The following is an 11,179-nucleotide window of genomic DNA, read 5'->3' on the forward strand; positions in this document are numbered from 1 at the left end:
CATAAAACCCCAACAATGTATTATCAATCAAGTGTAGATCCTCAACAACATACAAAAAATAATTAGCTTAATAGCTATCTTGCTCTCTCTATAATCATAAGATCCTGATGATCTTGAATTCGAGGATGAAAATCACGGACTACCTAGACCTCATTATCTATGCCACAAGTCCTCCAATCTCCTATAATATGTATTTCTCTTGAAATATATCCTTCTCCATGCAAGGAATACCTACTAGAAATATCCAAGCATTAGATAGTACATTGTCCCTCATTTGATCTAAACTGGGTCTCTGACAGAACTAACATGCAACAGTTATCCATGAGTGAATCCTCAGTTATCTAAAATAATAGTTGTCACATGCATGCAAGCATTAACAAACCATATTTTATTATTTTAACAACTTGTTAAAATAATCTAACTAAACTTGACTAGTTAGAACTAAGTCAACTGATTCTCTCATTATAGAACTCATACTTATTCCCTTAATCAGTGGAGGAAATTAAGGATAAATTCCTCAATCAATGGGACAACTCATGTGCGTGCTCACAAAGACTTCAAATTCAAATTTCCTTAACTAATTAACTCAACTGAATTAATTAATTAATATTTCCAACTGCTATTAAGACCAAAATTAATTTTACTTCCTATAGATAGACTAGGGACCACTATAAATAGGAAGGGACCCATAAATGTTACTTTTAGAACTTTCTATTTTTAGCAGTTTCACCTCTCACCCAATGTGGCCAATGACCTCACTAGCCAAACTACTATTTTTAGACATGCTATTTTTAGCAGGTCTATTTTTAGCACATTCTAAATTTAACATTTCTTGTTGCACATTTTTCAACACTCCCTCTCAACAAGATCCTGTAACTCTGGAATGTTCTGCATGTAACACATCTACCAGGTTCACTTGCTCCAACAACACTTGGAACAAAAACACTCCCAATTGACCACTCTGTTGGGCTAGGAACATACTCTGATGCTGATGCTCTACCTATTGCTGACAAGTGCTCCCTCTCTAACATCTGCGCTACTACAACATCTCCATGCATCTCACACCATTGCACACCTCTCTGTTCCACCTGGCACTGTGCAAAACACTTGTGCCTCTCGCATTGCTGCAGCCTGGTAGCTATGCACTGTCCTAGGATTCCCTGCACTCGCACTTTCGATTTTTCAACCTTCTTCCCATCATTGGAGGAACTGGACTCAGAAAGAGAAACCTTCTCCTTCCCCTTCTTCACCTTACTCGCTAAGGCACAATTCTCGTCATCATGTATGGATGAAGAACTGTCTTTGGTGCTCTGTGTGATCTCCTCCTGCATCAAATCTGACCATAGTTGTTCCCAATATGGCAGATTCTCCCTTCCATTCACCGAGTCTTGGTAGCTATTCCAGCTCTTAGGAATGCCAAGGAGTGCTAGACTCACCATATCCTCATCCTATGTCTCGACCCCTACACTTGCAAGCTCATCCCTGCATGTGATGAGCTTGCTCAGATACATAGAGATTGTCTCATCCCTTTCACACTTGATCTTTCAAAGTTTGTCCTTTAGTGCCAGCTTCCTCTGATCACTACTATTCTGATATAAATGTTTCAATGTTTTCCACATTGCATGTGGGGTCTCCTTCCCATGGAGGCTTGAGACAATGTGATCTTGCACTCCCTCCAAGAGAAATCTCCTAGCTCTAGCCACACACTTCCTCCATTCCACCTTCTTAGTCTTGTTAGTAGGTTTAGGGATTTCTTGATCAATGAAATCCTTAAGACCATTATCTTCCAAAACTGCCTCCATGCGATCCTTCCAAGCTATATAGTTTGAGCTGCCATCAAGGGAATACTCAAGCCTCAAACCATAGAATGCCATCGATGAAATAGATGTGATAAGAACTTGAGATCTATATCCCGAATAATAAACTTTGAATTTCTCCTACTAGTATATTGTTCATTCTTGATCACCTGTGCTCCAATACCATGTAGAAATATCACCTCTAGAACAAACCAATATATGCAATGTCCTAAAGCATAATACTTGCTCTACTTCTACAAAACATTAAGCAGAAGCATAATCGAATTCATGAGAAACATCAAGTAGATACATGCATAACTGATCAAAAGAAATAATCACACATAACACAAGATATATCTAGGGGAAAGCACCAGTATAAAACCCCAACCATGTATTATCAATCAAGTGTAGATCCTCAACAACATACAAAAAGAATAAGCTCAATAGCTATCCTGATCTCTCTGTAATCAGGAGATCCTGATGATATTGAATCAGAAGATGAAAATCACGGACTACCTAGGCCTCATTATAAAGGCCACAAGTCCTCCAATCTCCTATAATATGTATTTCTCTTGAAATAGATCCTTCTCCATGCAAGGAATACTTACTAGAAATATCCAATCATTTGATAGTACACTGTCCCTCATCTAATCTCAACTGGGTCTCTGACAGAACTGACATGCAATAGTTATCCATGAGTGAATCCTCAATTATCTAAAATAATAGTTGTCACATGCATGCAAGCATTAACAAACTATATTTTATTATTTTAACAACTTGTTAAAATAATCTAATTGGACTTGACTAGATAGAACTAAGTCAACTGATTCTCTCATTATAGAACTCATACTTATTCCCTCAATCAGTGGAGTAAATTAAGGATAAATGCGTCAATCAGTGGGACAACTCATGTGCATGCTCACAAAGACTTCAAATTCGAATTTCCTTAACTAATTAACTCAACTAAATTAATTAATTAATATTTCCAACTATTGTTATGATCAAAATTAATTTTACTTCCTATAGATAGATTAGGGACTGCTATAAATAGGAAGGGACCTAGAAATGCTATTTTTAGAACTTTCTATTTTTAGTAGTTTCACTTCTCACCCAATGTGGCCAATGACCTCACTGGCCAAACTACTATTTTTAGCAGGTCTATTTTTAGCACATTCTAAATTTAAAATTTCTTGTTGCACATTTTTCAACATCATTGTCATCAAATACCTCTTCCATGCGATCCTTGCAGTCAATGAAATTAGAGTTGCCTTCCAAGGAATACTCTAGCCTTAGCCCGTTGAAGGTCATATTTTCAGTTCTTAAGAGATCTCGCTACACTGAACTGCAAATTTGAATCTCTTGAGAAACAAATTCGAAATTCATGCTCTAATGTGAATCCTGCTATGATACGATGTAGAAATTATGGTGTATATTTGCAACTCATCATGAAGTTTTTTCAAAATCATAAGACACAGACCTACTCTACTACTCTACGAAAGTTAATTCACAATTTAGAACAAAAAATTCAGACATGCAATAAGAAATAAAATACATGCACACAATAATTTTCATGGGGAAAGCAATCTTCTAATAACTCCAATGCCTTCTTGCATCAATCTTATGAATATAGATGTATTACAATTGATTTATTCAACTATGCACAACCCGTAAGTGAATAACCTATCCCTCTGCTCACTAAGAAGCTCAAACCCAAAATTTTGCAATTTCTACCTTTACTTGAGCCCCTGTTTCCTTGTGCAATTCCTTGAGAAATTAGGCCCCTATTATTTAGGTTTTTTCCAAAATGGATTGCACAATTCCTAAGGTTGATCATGTGACTACATGCAACACCTGTACGCTCAAGACTAGTCTACAACTAATATTACACTACCTTGGAATCTCCACCATAGCTGGGGAACTCGAATTGTTTGCATGCACTAGAAATTTTGGGATGATTGATCACTTAACTAGATGATCATTGCATTTGACTGAAGTCTCACTGCACAACTAGCGTTCCACTAGTTCCTCCAACAGTTAGACCTAGTTTAACTGAAAACAACTTGATATAACTGACTTTTACTGCTACAAATTAGAAATCACACATGCTTAACTGAACTCTAACTCCTCCAACTTGAATTGATTGAGTAAACTGGGTGACACAAACCATGTCATACAAACTGATTTCATAAAAGTGGTTTGCTGATGTGGAAATTCAAAGTTTCTCAATTTAATCAAGGCAAAATCAAATTTAGAATTTCTTGCCACATTTTTCAACAATCCTTCAAGTGAATCTAATCCATGTTGCCAATCTAGCACAACAATTTGCTAATAACAACAACAAATTTATATAAGTAACATTCAAAATAAATAAAACAGTAAAAAAACACATATTAAAACACAATCGATGGAGACCTCGAAAAGTACTCGAACTATGTTACCACCCATTAACGTTCTTCGAAAGTGCCTCCATCGCTCCTCTCACGACGCACACCTTTTTTTTCAGCCTCCGTCGCCCTAAATCCCATTAGTTGTTGTCAACCTCCATCACTCTACTTCCCAAGGAAACCATCAACAACGTAAAGACGAACCCCTAATCCTTTACCTTTTTTACTAGCGCATCATATTGAAAATTTTAAGACAAAGGATTTATTTTGTCTTAAAATTACCCTCCATGTAGTAGTCTAGAATGCAAGGACATACTTTAGGAAATTGGTTCACTAAATTATTGCCTAAGGTAAAAGAAGGTTTTAATATGTAAAAACCTATCCTACATGGTGCATTTTGATCAAACTAGTAATACATGACTAGGTGATCATTTTTTGGGTGATAATAGATTGTTTCCCAACATAAGAGTTTGAGGAGCACATAATATGACAGAAATACGTTGTAGCTTCACTTTCGCAAAACACCGAAGGGAAGTCATAGGGAGAGAAAGAGATCACTCAAGTAATATGAAGGAGTGAAGTTGGAGGGGGTGAAACCTACCTGTGAGATAAAAGTTTCCTTTGTTGATGAGTACAAGATCTCAATAAGGCAGGGGAGATATACCCATACCTACGAGATAACCGAGTAAAAATGATAATGGTGTGCCTAACAATCTAGGTCTAAGGTACATAGTACATGATACATGATATGTTGGTATCAATGGGGCAAAAAATGATACAATGAGATAATGATCCCCATATACATAATTTCCTCGAATACAGTGGCCAGGATTGATACAATTAAGTATGTTGATATGAGGACATGAGACATAATTCCCCCACGTTGGTTTGGTGAAGGGGGGGGGGGAAGATCACAACCAAAGAAGCCCTGATGAATAGGAGAGGTATTTAAATATCTCAATGGACCATTTTAAATAGAGGTTCATGTTGTGAGTTATGCAATTGGCAGAAACAAAGCCATTCAAATAAAAATAACTTCTTATGAGGCTAGATCATAATTTTCTAACACCAAGGTATGTGAGGGGTTACCTGAAGAGACATCCCCTCATGAGGTCTAGAACATCTCACACACACCTCAGAAAATTTAGGAAAGTCTGCTAGATCACTAAACCACCAAGTGTATGTTTCTTGATCGTGCGATAATGAGTTGAATTTGAGCATGCGAGAAAAAACCAAGTAAAAGGGAAATAATGATTCACCTTGCTTGATTAGAGGCACCAAGAAAGGATGAAAGATGAAACCAAGGTACACCATCCTCTAGACTAATCTCCTAGAATAAATGTGTTGATGTTAACAAAAGCAGGCCCACCAGAGTTTAGGCAATTATGAATCCTCAACAAAGGCACACGGATCATAGTATTATGGCTAATAACGACTAACACCGGGGATGACAATTGGAAGATATGGGGACTCATGGAGTTATGATTTACCTTGTCAGAGCATAACATGCAAGGTTGACCTCATAGTGACTGACATAATTCCATAAGGGATGGTCAATTACTCAGACGGAGGATTTTCAAAGGCACATGAGGATAGATGGAGGTAAAATATAAGAAAAATGGGATGAATACGACACATAGATGGATAATATATTGTAATAGGACTCAATGCAACTTTGAACAGACTCCATAGATGTAGGGGTGACTCATCTCTAATTCTTTGAAGAAAGGTGGCTATATGATGCTTCGACATGGGAAAGGCCTACAACGCACCATAATAGAATGAGTAAATAGTGATTACTCCTGACAGAACTTGACTCATTATTCTAAAAGTTCAAAGGAAAAGTAGTACGAGAGTACATGTGACTCATATTAAGAGATTTGATTTAATGTGCCAAAGTGAGAGCTCATGGAAAAAATGGCTTTGTGGCGAAGTTTCAAATTACGAGAAACATGGAGACCCATTGTAGAGATTAGTGAGAGAATTCCAACAGTGCTGACGGTTTGTCAAACCGAGCTACCATTTACTCCTAATGGCCAAAAAAACTAGATTTTTTCCTATAAAATGGCTTCTTGCCCCCAATTCCAATTCATTTGTACATTGATTTGTTGGAGAATTTAGAGAAGAGTAAGAGGTACTAAATCTTGGTGAGCTCGTAGCAAAGTCATTGGATTTTGAATCAATGACTTAGTAGGTGGCCTTACTTGTCTAGAAATGGCCTTAATGCCTCTTGGAAGAATGGTTTGGCATGAAGAATTAAGGAAAGAAGGTTGTCCATTTAATTTATGAAAAAGAGACATTATGTATGGAAAAGATACAAGTGAAAAGATGTTTATTTTTAGAATAGACAATATCTCCTATCTCTCTCTCATCCCAATCCCAAAATCAATAAGGAATATCATTTAAATTTAATGCCCCGAGCTACCTTTTTAAGAGATAGTTAGGATTCTTAAGAAAATTACCCAAAAGGTAACACAATTATTGTTATTGTTAGACCTATGCATTAGGGATTTCTCTAACATCCACTTTAACAAGCATCTTTCCATGTGCTCAATATTCTCAATAAAAATAACATACTTTGTGGTGTTGTTAAGTAATTTCTATTAAGTTGCTGCTTTTATGGATCTTGGGGAATTCCTAAACATAAACCCCTTAGACTAAATAAGAAGCGATCGATTTGTAATATTGTTTTTTGTGGATATGGTTAAAGTGGACAGAATCTACCCATGGTATTTACCGTGATAGTTGCTCATGGCATTGACCCATGGTATTTGCCTTCGTTTTCGAGTGAAAACAATAAAATAAAGTCTCTAGAGATTCAATGAAGCATATAAAAGGGGATAGGAGCCTAACAATGTAATCATCGAGAGTTATTTATCTATTTTTCTTTTGTTGAGAGCTTATCATGGCAAGTTCTAGTTGATCCCAAGGATGAAAACCCCATGGGAGTAATTTCTGTGGTGGATCCATCGAGGATCTAAGATTGTGATTCAGCATCCTTAATTTCTCTGTTGATGGGAAGCCATACATGCCAAGGCATGAGCTTTAGTAGTGCTTCTGTGGGCATGTAATTTTCTTTAGAGTTATTTACATAAAGAAGATGCTGCATTCTCAGATCTTTATTGTGTTCGGTGTTTCTACTGCAAGAATTTATTAGAACACCTACAATGTACTAGAACTGATTAAAATTTTGATGATTGGGAAATTACAGTGGTATCAGAGTTGTGCATCCCTCTAGTCTGAGGGTTTTATTGGAAAATTCTAAATTATTTGCAGGGTTATTTGGAGGTTTCATGCAGGGAACTTTGGTGGAATTTATGCTCACCCTAGCCAACATTTCCATCTTCGATGGTATTTCGTATCATCCTAGTTGGTTCTATTTTTCGGTTGATTGGAAGGAAAATTTTCTGCATTATTTTGAGAGTTATTATTTTATTGCAAACAAAAGAGAAAACATTACTTTGCCAAATTTTTAGATTGGACCTAGGTCTGCTTTACCATATTTATTCATTCAACTTTATGGGGTCGAGATCGAACCCCTATCAGATTTGAGGGTCTCTTTTCAATTGTATTGCAAGGCTGTGAAATTTTTTGTAGGAAGTACTACAATCTTGACTATAATTTGATTACAGGTCTATACAAATCCAATGGAAGAGTTCATCTCCTTCTAGTGGGTCAAAGAACAAGGGTTCAAAGGCAAAATTCTGAGCACAATTATCATATCGAATTATATCTGTTTCATTTCAAGGTCAATGGTATGAATATATTTTTGTAATCTATATTGGAAAGAGGCTGGATCATTTAAATCTAAGGAGGAGACCCTACCTTTCGATGCCATTTTTAACTTGCTCATAGATCTAAAGTGTCTCCTTGAAATAATTGTGGAATGATTTCATTGGAGGTAAAAGAGGTCAAATTGCAAAGGTTGGAAGGTTGAGTTTCTAAACTTGATCCCAAGGAAGAATATAAATTATTTAATCAAACTCATTCTAGGATTGAGGTTGAACCCATAGCCAAATTTGGAGATTGATCACATGGAGGCCACATTTCTTTTCCAAATACTGAGGGTTTCAAGGGTCCTTGCTCCACGCATTTTCCAGAATTCTTTTTGTTGTAGTGTTTTCTTCTCAAAGATGTACGAAAAGAACCCACTTAAGACTGTGGATAATAAACAGTATCAATAATATAAATGGCTGCTAAAAATTGTAGATCTGCAACAAATGATAGAATCAAAACCTGCGAAAGTAATCTATGCCACAATCATAGTTAAACAACAAAAAGAAACAGTAATAACTCAAATAATCCAATGGAAACTATATATACAAAGAATAGATTTTATTATAACACCTGTGAAGGGAACAAATAAATGTTACCTATCTCCCTCTATGGGATGGGTTCTTGGCTATCCTCAAATGTCTTCATCTTCTTTAGAGTCTCTCTCCTCTATAATGTGAAAACCCAACAAATAAAATGTATGAGCTTAATGGGAACTCAAATGGCAGAGAAATGGAGTGCATCAATGAAAGTAATCAAAGTTACAGTAGTGAGTGCAACAATGAAAATAGTCAAAAGTGAATAAAGAATGGAAAACCCTTCTATTTATAGCAAAATATTGAGTTATCCTCGAATAATGAGAATTAATAAAATATTATTAACCCCATTCTTGGAATAACCACTTGGAATATTTTATTGTATTTGTTTAAGAGGGAAAAAATATTTAGACTTTTATTTAGAAATAATAAATAAATAAATGATTTATTTATCATCTCACCAAATTGGTTAAGGAATAATAAGGAAATAATGATTTATTTAATTATTCCCAAGGGATTTTTAAAATTTAACAAGGAATAATAATTAATTATTCCTAGAGAAAAATAAGATAATTAATAATTTATCTGTTGATTTTTCATAATTGGGTCAAATATGACACAGAATAATAATTGAACAATGGTTTAATTAATTATACCTAGAAGGAAATCAAATAAATAGTGATTTATTTAATTATTCTGCATGAGTTTAATTCTAAATTACTTAACAAAGGTGGTTTATTAAGTAATTTTTCATAGTGAAAGAAATTTTACTATTGTAAAATTCACTTTACATGGTGTAGTTCGATCCATCTAGTAAATTAGGCTAGATGATCAATATTTTGGTGATAACAGATTTCCCCCCAATGTACGAGTGTTAGGAGGAAAACATATGACCGAACTGTGTTGTAAAGACATAATCACTACACAACAAAGTGGAGAGAGAGAGAGAGAGAGAGAGAGAGAGAGAGAGAGAGAGAGACCAATACAACTGAAGCAGGAGGATAGGGACAGAGGGGGTAAGACCAATGCAAGTCACCTTTTATGTTGTGGTACCAGACCTCAATGAGGCGTGGGAAGCATACATATATCCGTTGGGATAACTTAGTACAAAAATAATGGTGTGCTGAGAAACATCGAACTATGCAATGAAGTACATGCTGAATGGTACATGACACGTTGGCATAACTGAGTCAGAAACTAATACAATGTGTCCCATATATATAATGCACCTGGAAAAATATGAGCCAGGATTGAATATAATATGAAGTGATTACATGAGATATAATGGCCCTTCCCTCAAAAAATGGGTTGGAGGGAGGGTAGAACAACCGAAGATGCCCTGTTGAACAAGGAAGGGATTTGCAAAACTAAATGGATCATCTAAAGGAGATGTGCATGCTATGAACACTGTCATTCGTAGGAACCGAACCCATTATATTTGCGGAAATGCATCTAAGGCTGTAGCATAATAGGAATGCATTCGAGCATGTGGGGGGCTACCTGAAGGGCCGCCCCCTCATGAGGTCTCAAACATCTCATGCACACCTAGGAACCACTGGTACAATCTGTTGCATCACTCGACCATCAAGTGTATGGATCACGAACATGAAACAACCAAGTCAAAGGGCAATAATGAGTCCCTCTTCTCGATCCAAAGTACCAAACAAGAGTGGAAGCTGGAACTAAGATACACCACCCTCTAGGTCGTTCTTATGGAATAAATGAGCTAATGTCGACAAAATAGGGCCCATGATAGGTGAGGCAATGAGGATCCTCAACTAAGGTATGAGGGAAAATAGTAATGTGACTGATGGACTGACACTAGGTATAATGGAAAATGAGGGATTGAGGGACAAATAGACAACTTCCCTTGTCATAGCATAAAGTGCATGGTTGACCTAGCAACAACTGACTCAACTCTGGATGGGATGCAGATAGTATGACTGGAGGCTAAAATGGGAAAGAAGGGATGAACGGTATCAAAATATGGATGGAATACTGTGATATGATATAATGGGATACGAAACAGACTCCATGGATTCAATGGTGACTCATCGCAGATGCTCTGAACAAGGGTGACAAAATGATGCTGCCACACAGAATAAGCCCAGTGGGGACCATGAAAAAATGAGGAAATGATGGTTACACATGATGAAAATTGACACGTGAGATGACAAGTTCCAAGGGAAGGTGGTCCCCAAATTACAAGCGTTTCATATGAAGAAATCCGATTTTGAGAGGCGATGAAGTGACCCTTCTTGGAAAAATGGCTTCCTAGTGAAGTTTCAAATCATCCAAAATTGAGAAAGACTCATTATAGCACTCGATGAGAGATTTCCAATGACGTTTATGGTTCGTTGAGCTGAGCTACCATTTGGTCAAAGCAGGTGACAAAATAATTGTGGATTTTTCTATGAAAGGACATTTTCCCTCCAATTGGAATTCATTTTTTAAGTGAGTTGTGGTAAATTTGGAGAGGAGGAAAAGGCCCTAAATCTTATGGAGATCATAGTGGACAAACTGGCCATCAAAATCAGGATCTATGACTTTCAGGTAGTGGCCTTACTCATCTCTTCAATTTCAATTATTTATTTCGTGATTTTTGGCTCTTGACAGTTCCCTGGGAGACCCTTGCTCCTCTTCACAGTCTAATCACACTTTTTGTGCCTAGAAGTGCAATTTGGATCAC

The sequence above is a fragment of the Pinus tabuliformis genome, chromosome 1_1 (assembly GCF_031772625.1).
Source record: "Pinus tabuliformis cultivar Carrire ecotype Pingquan chromosome 1_1, CPIR1, whole genome shotgun sequence".
NCBI lineage: Eukaryota > Viridiplantae > Streptophyta > Pinopsida > Pinales > Pinaceae > Pinus > Pinus tabuliformis.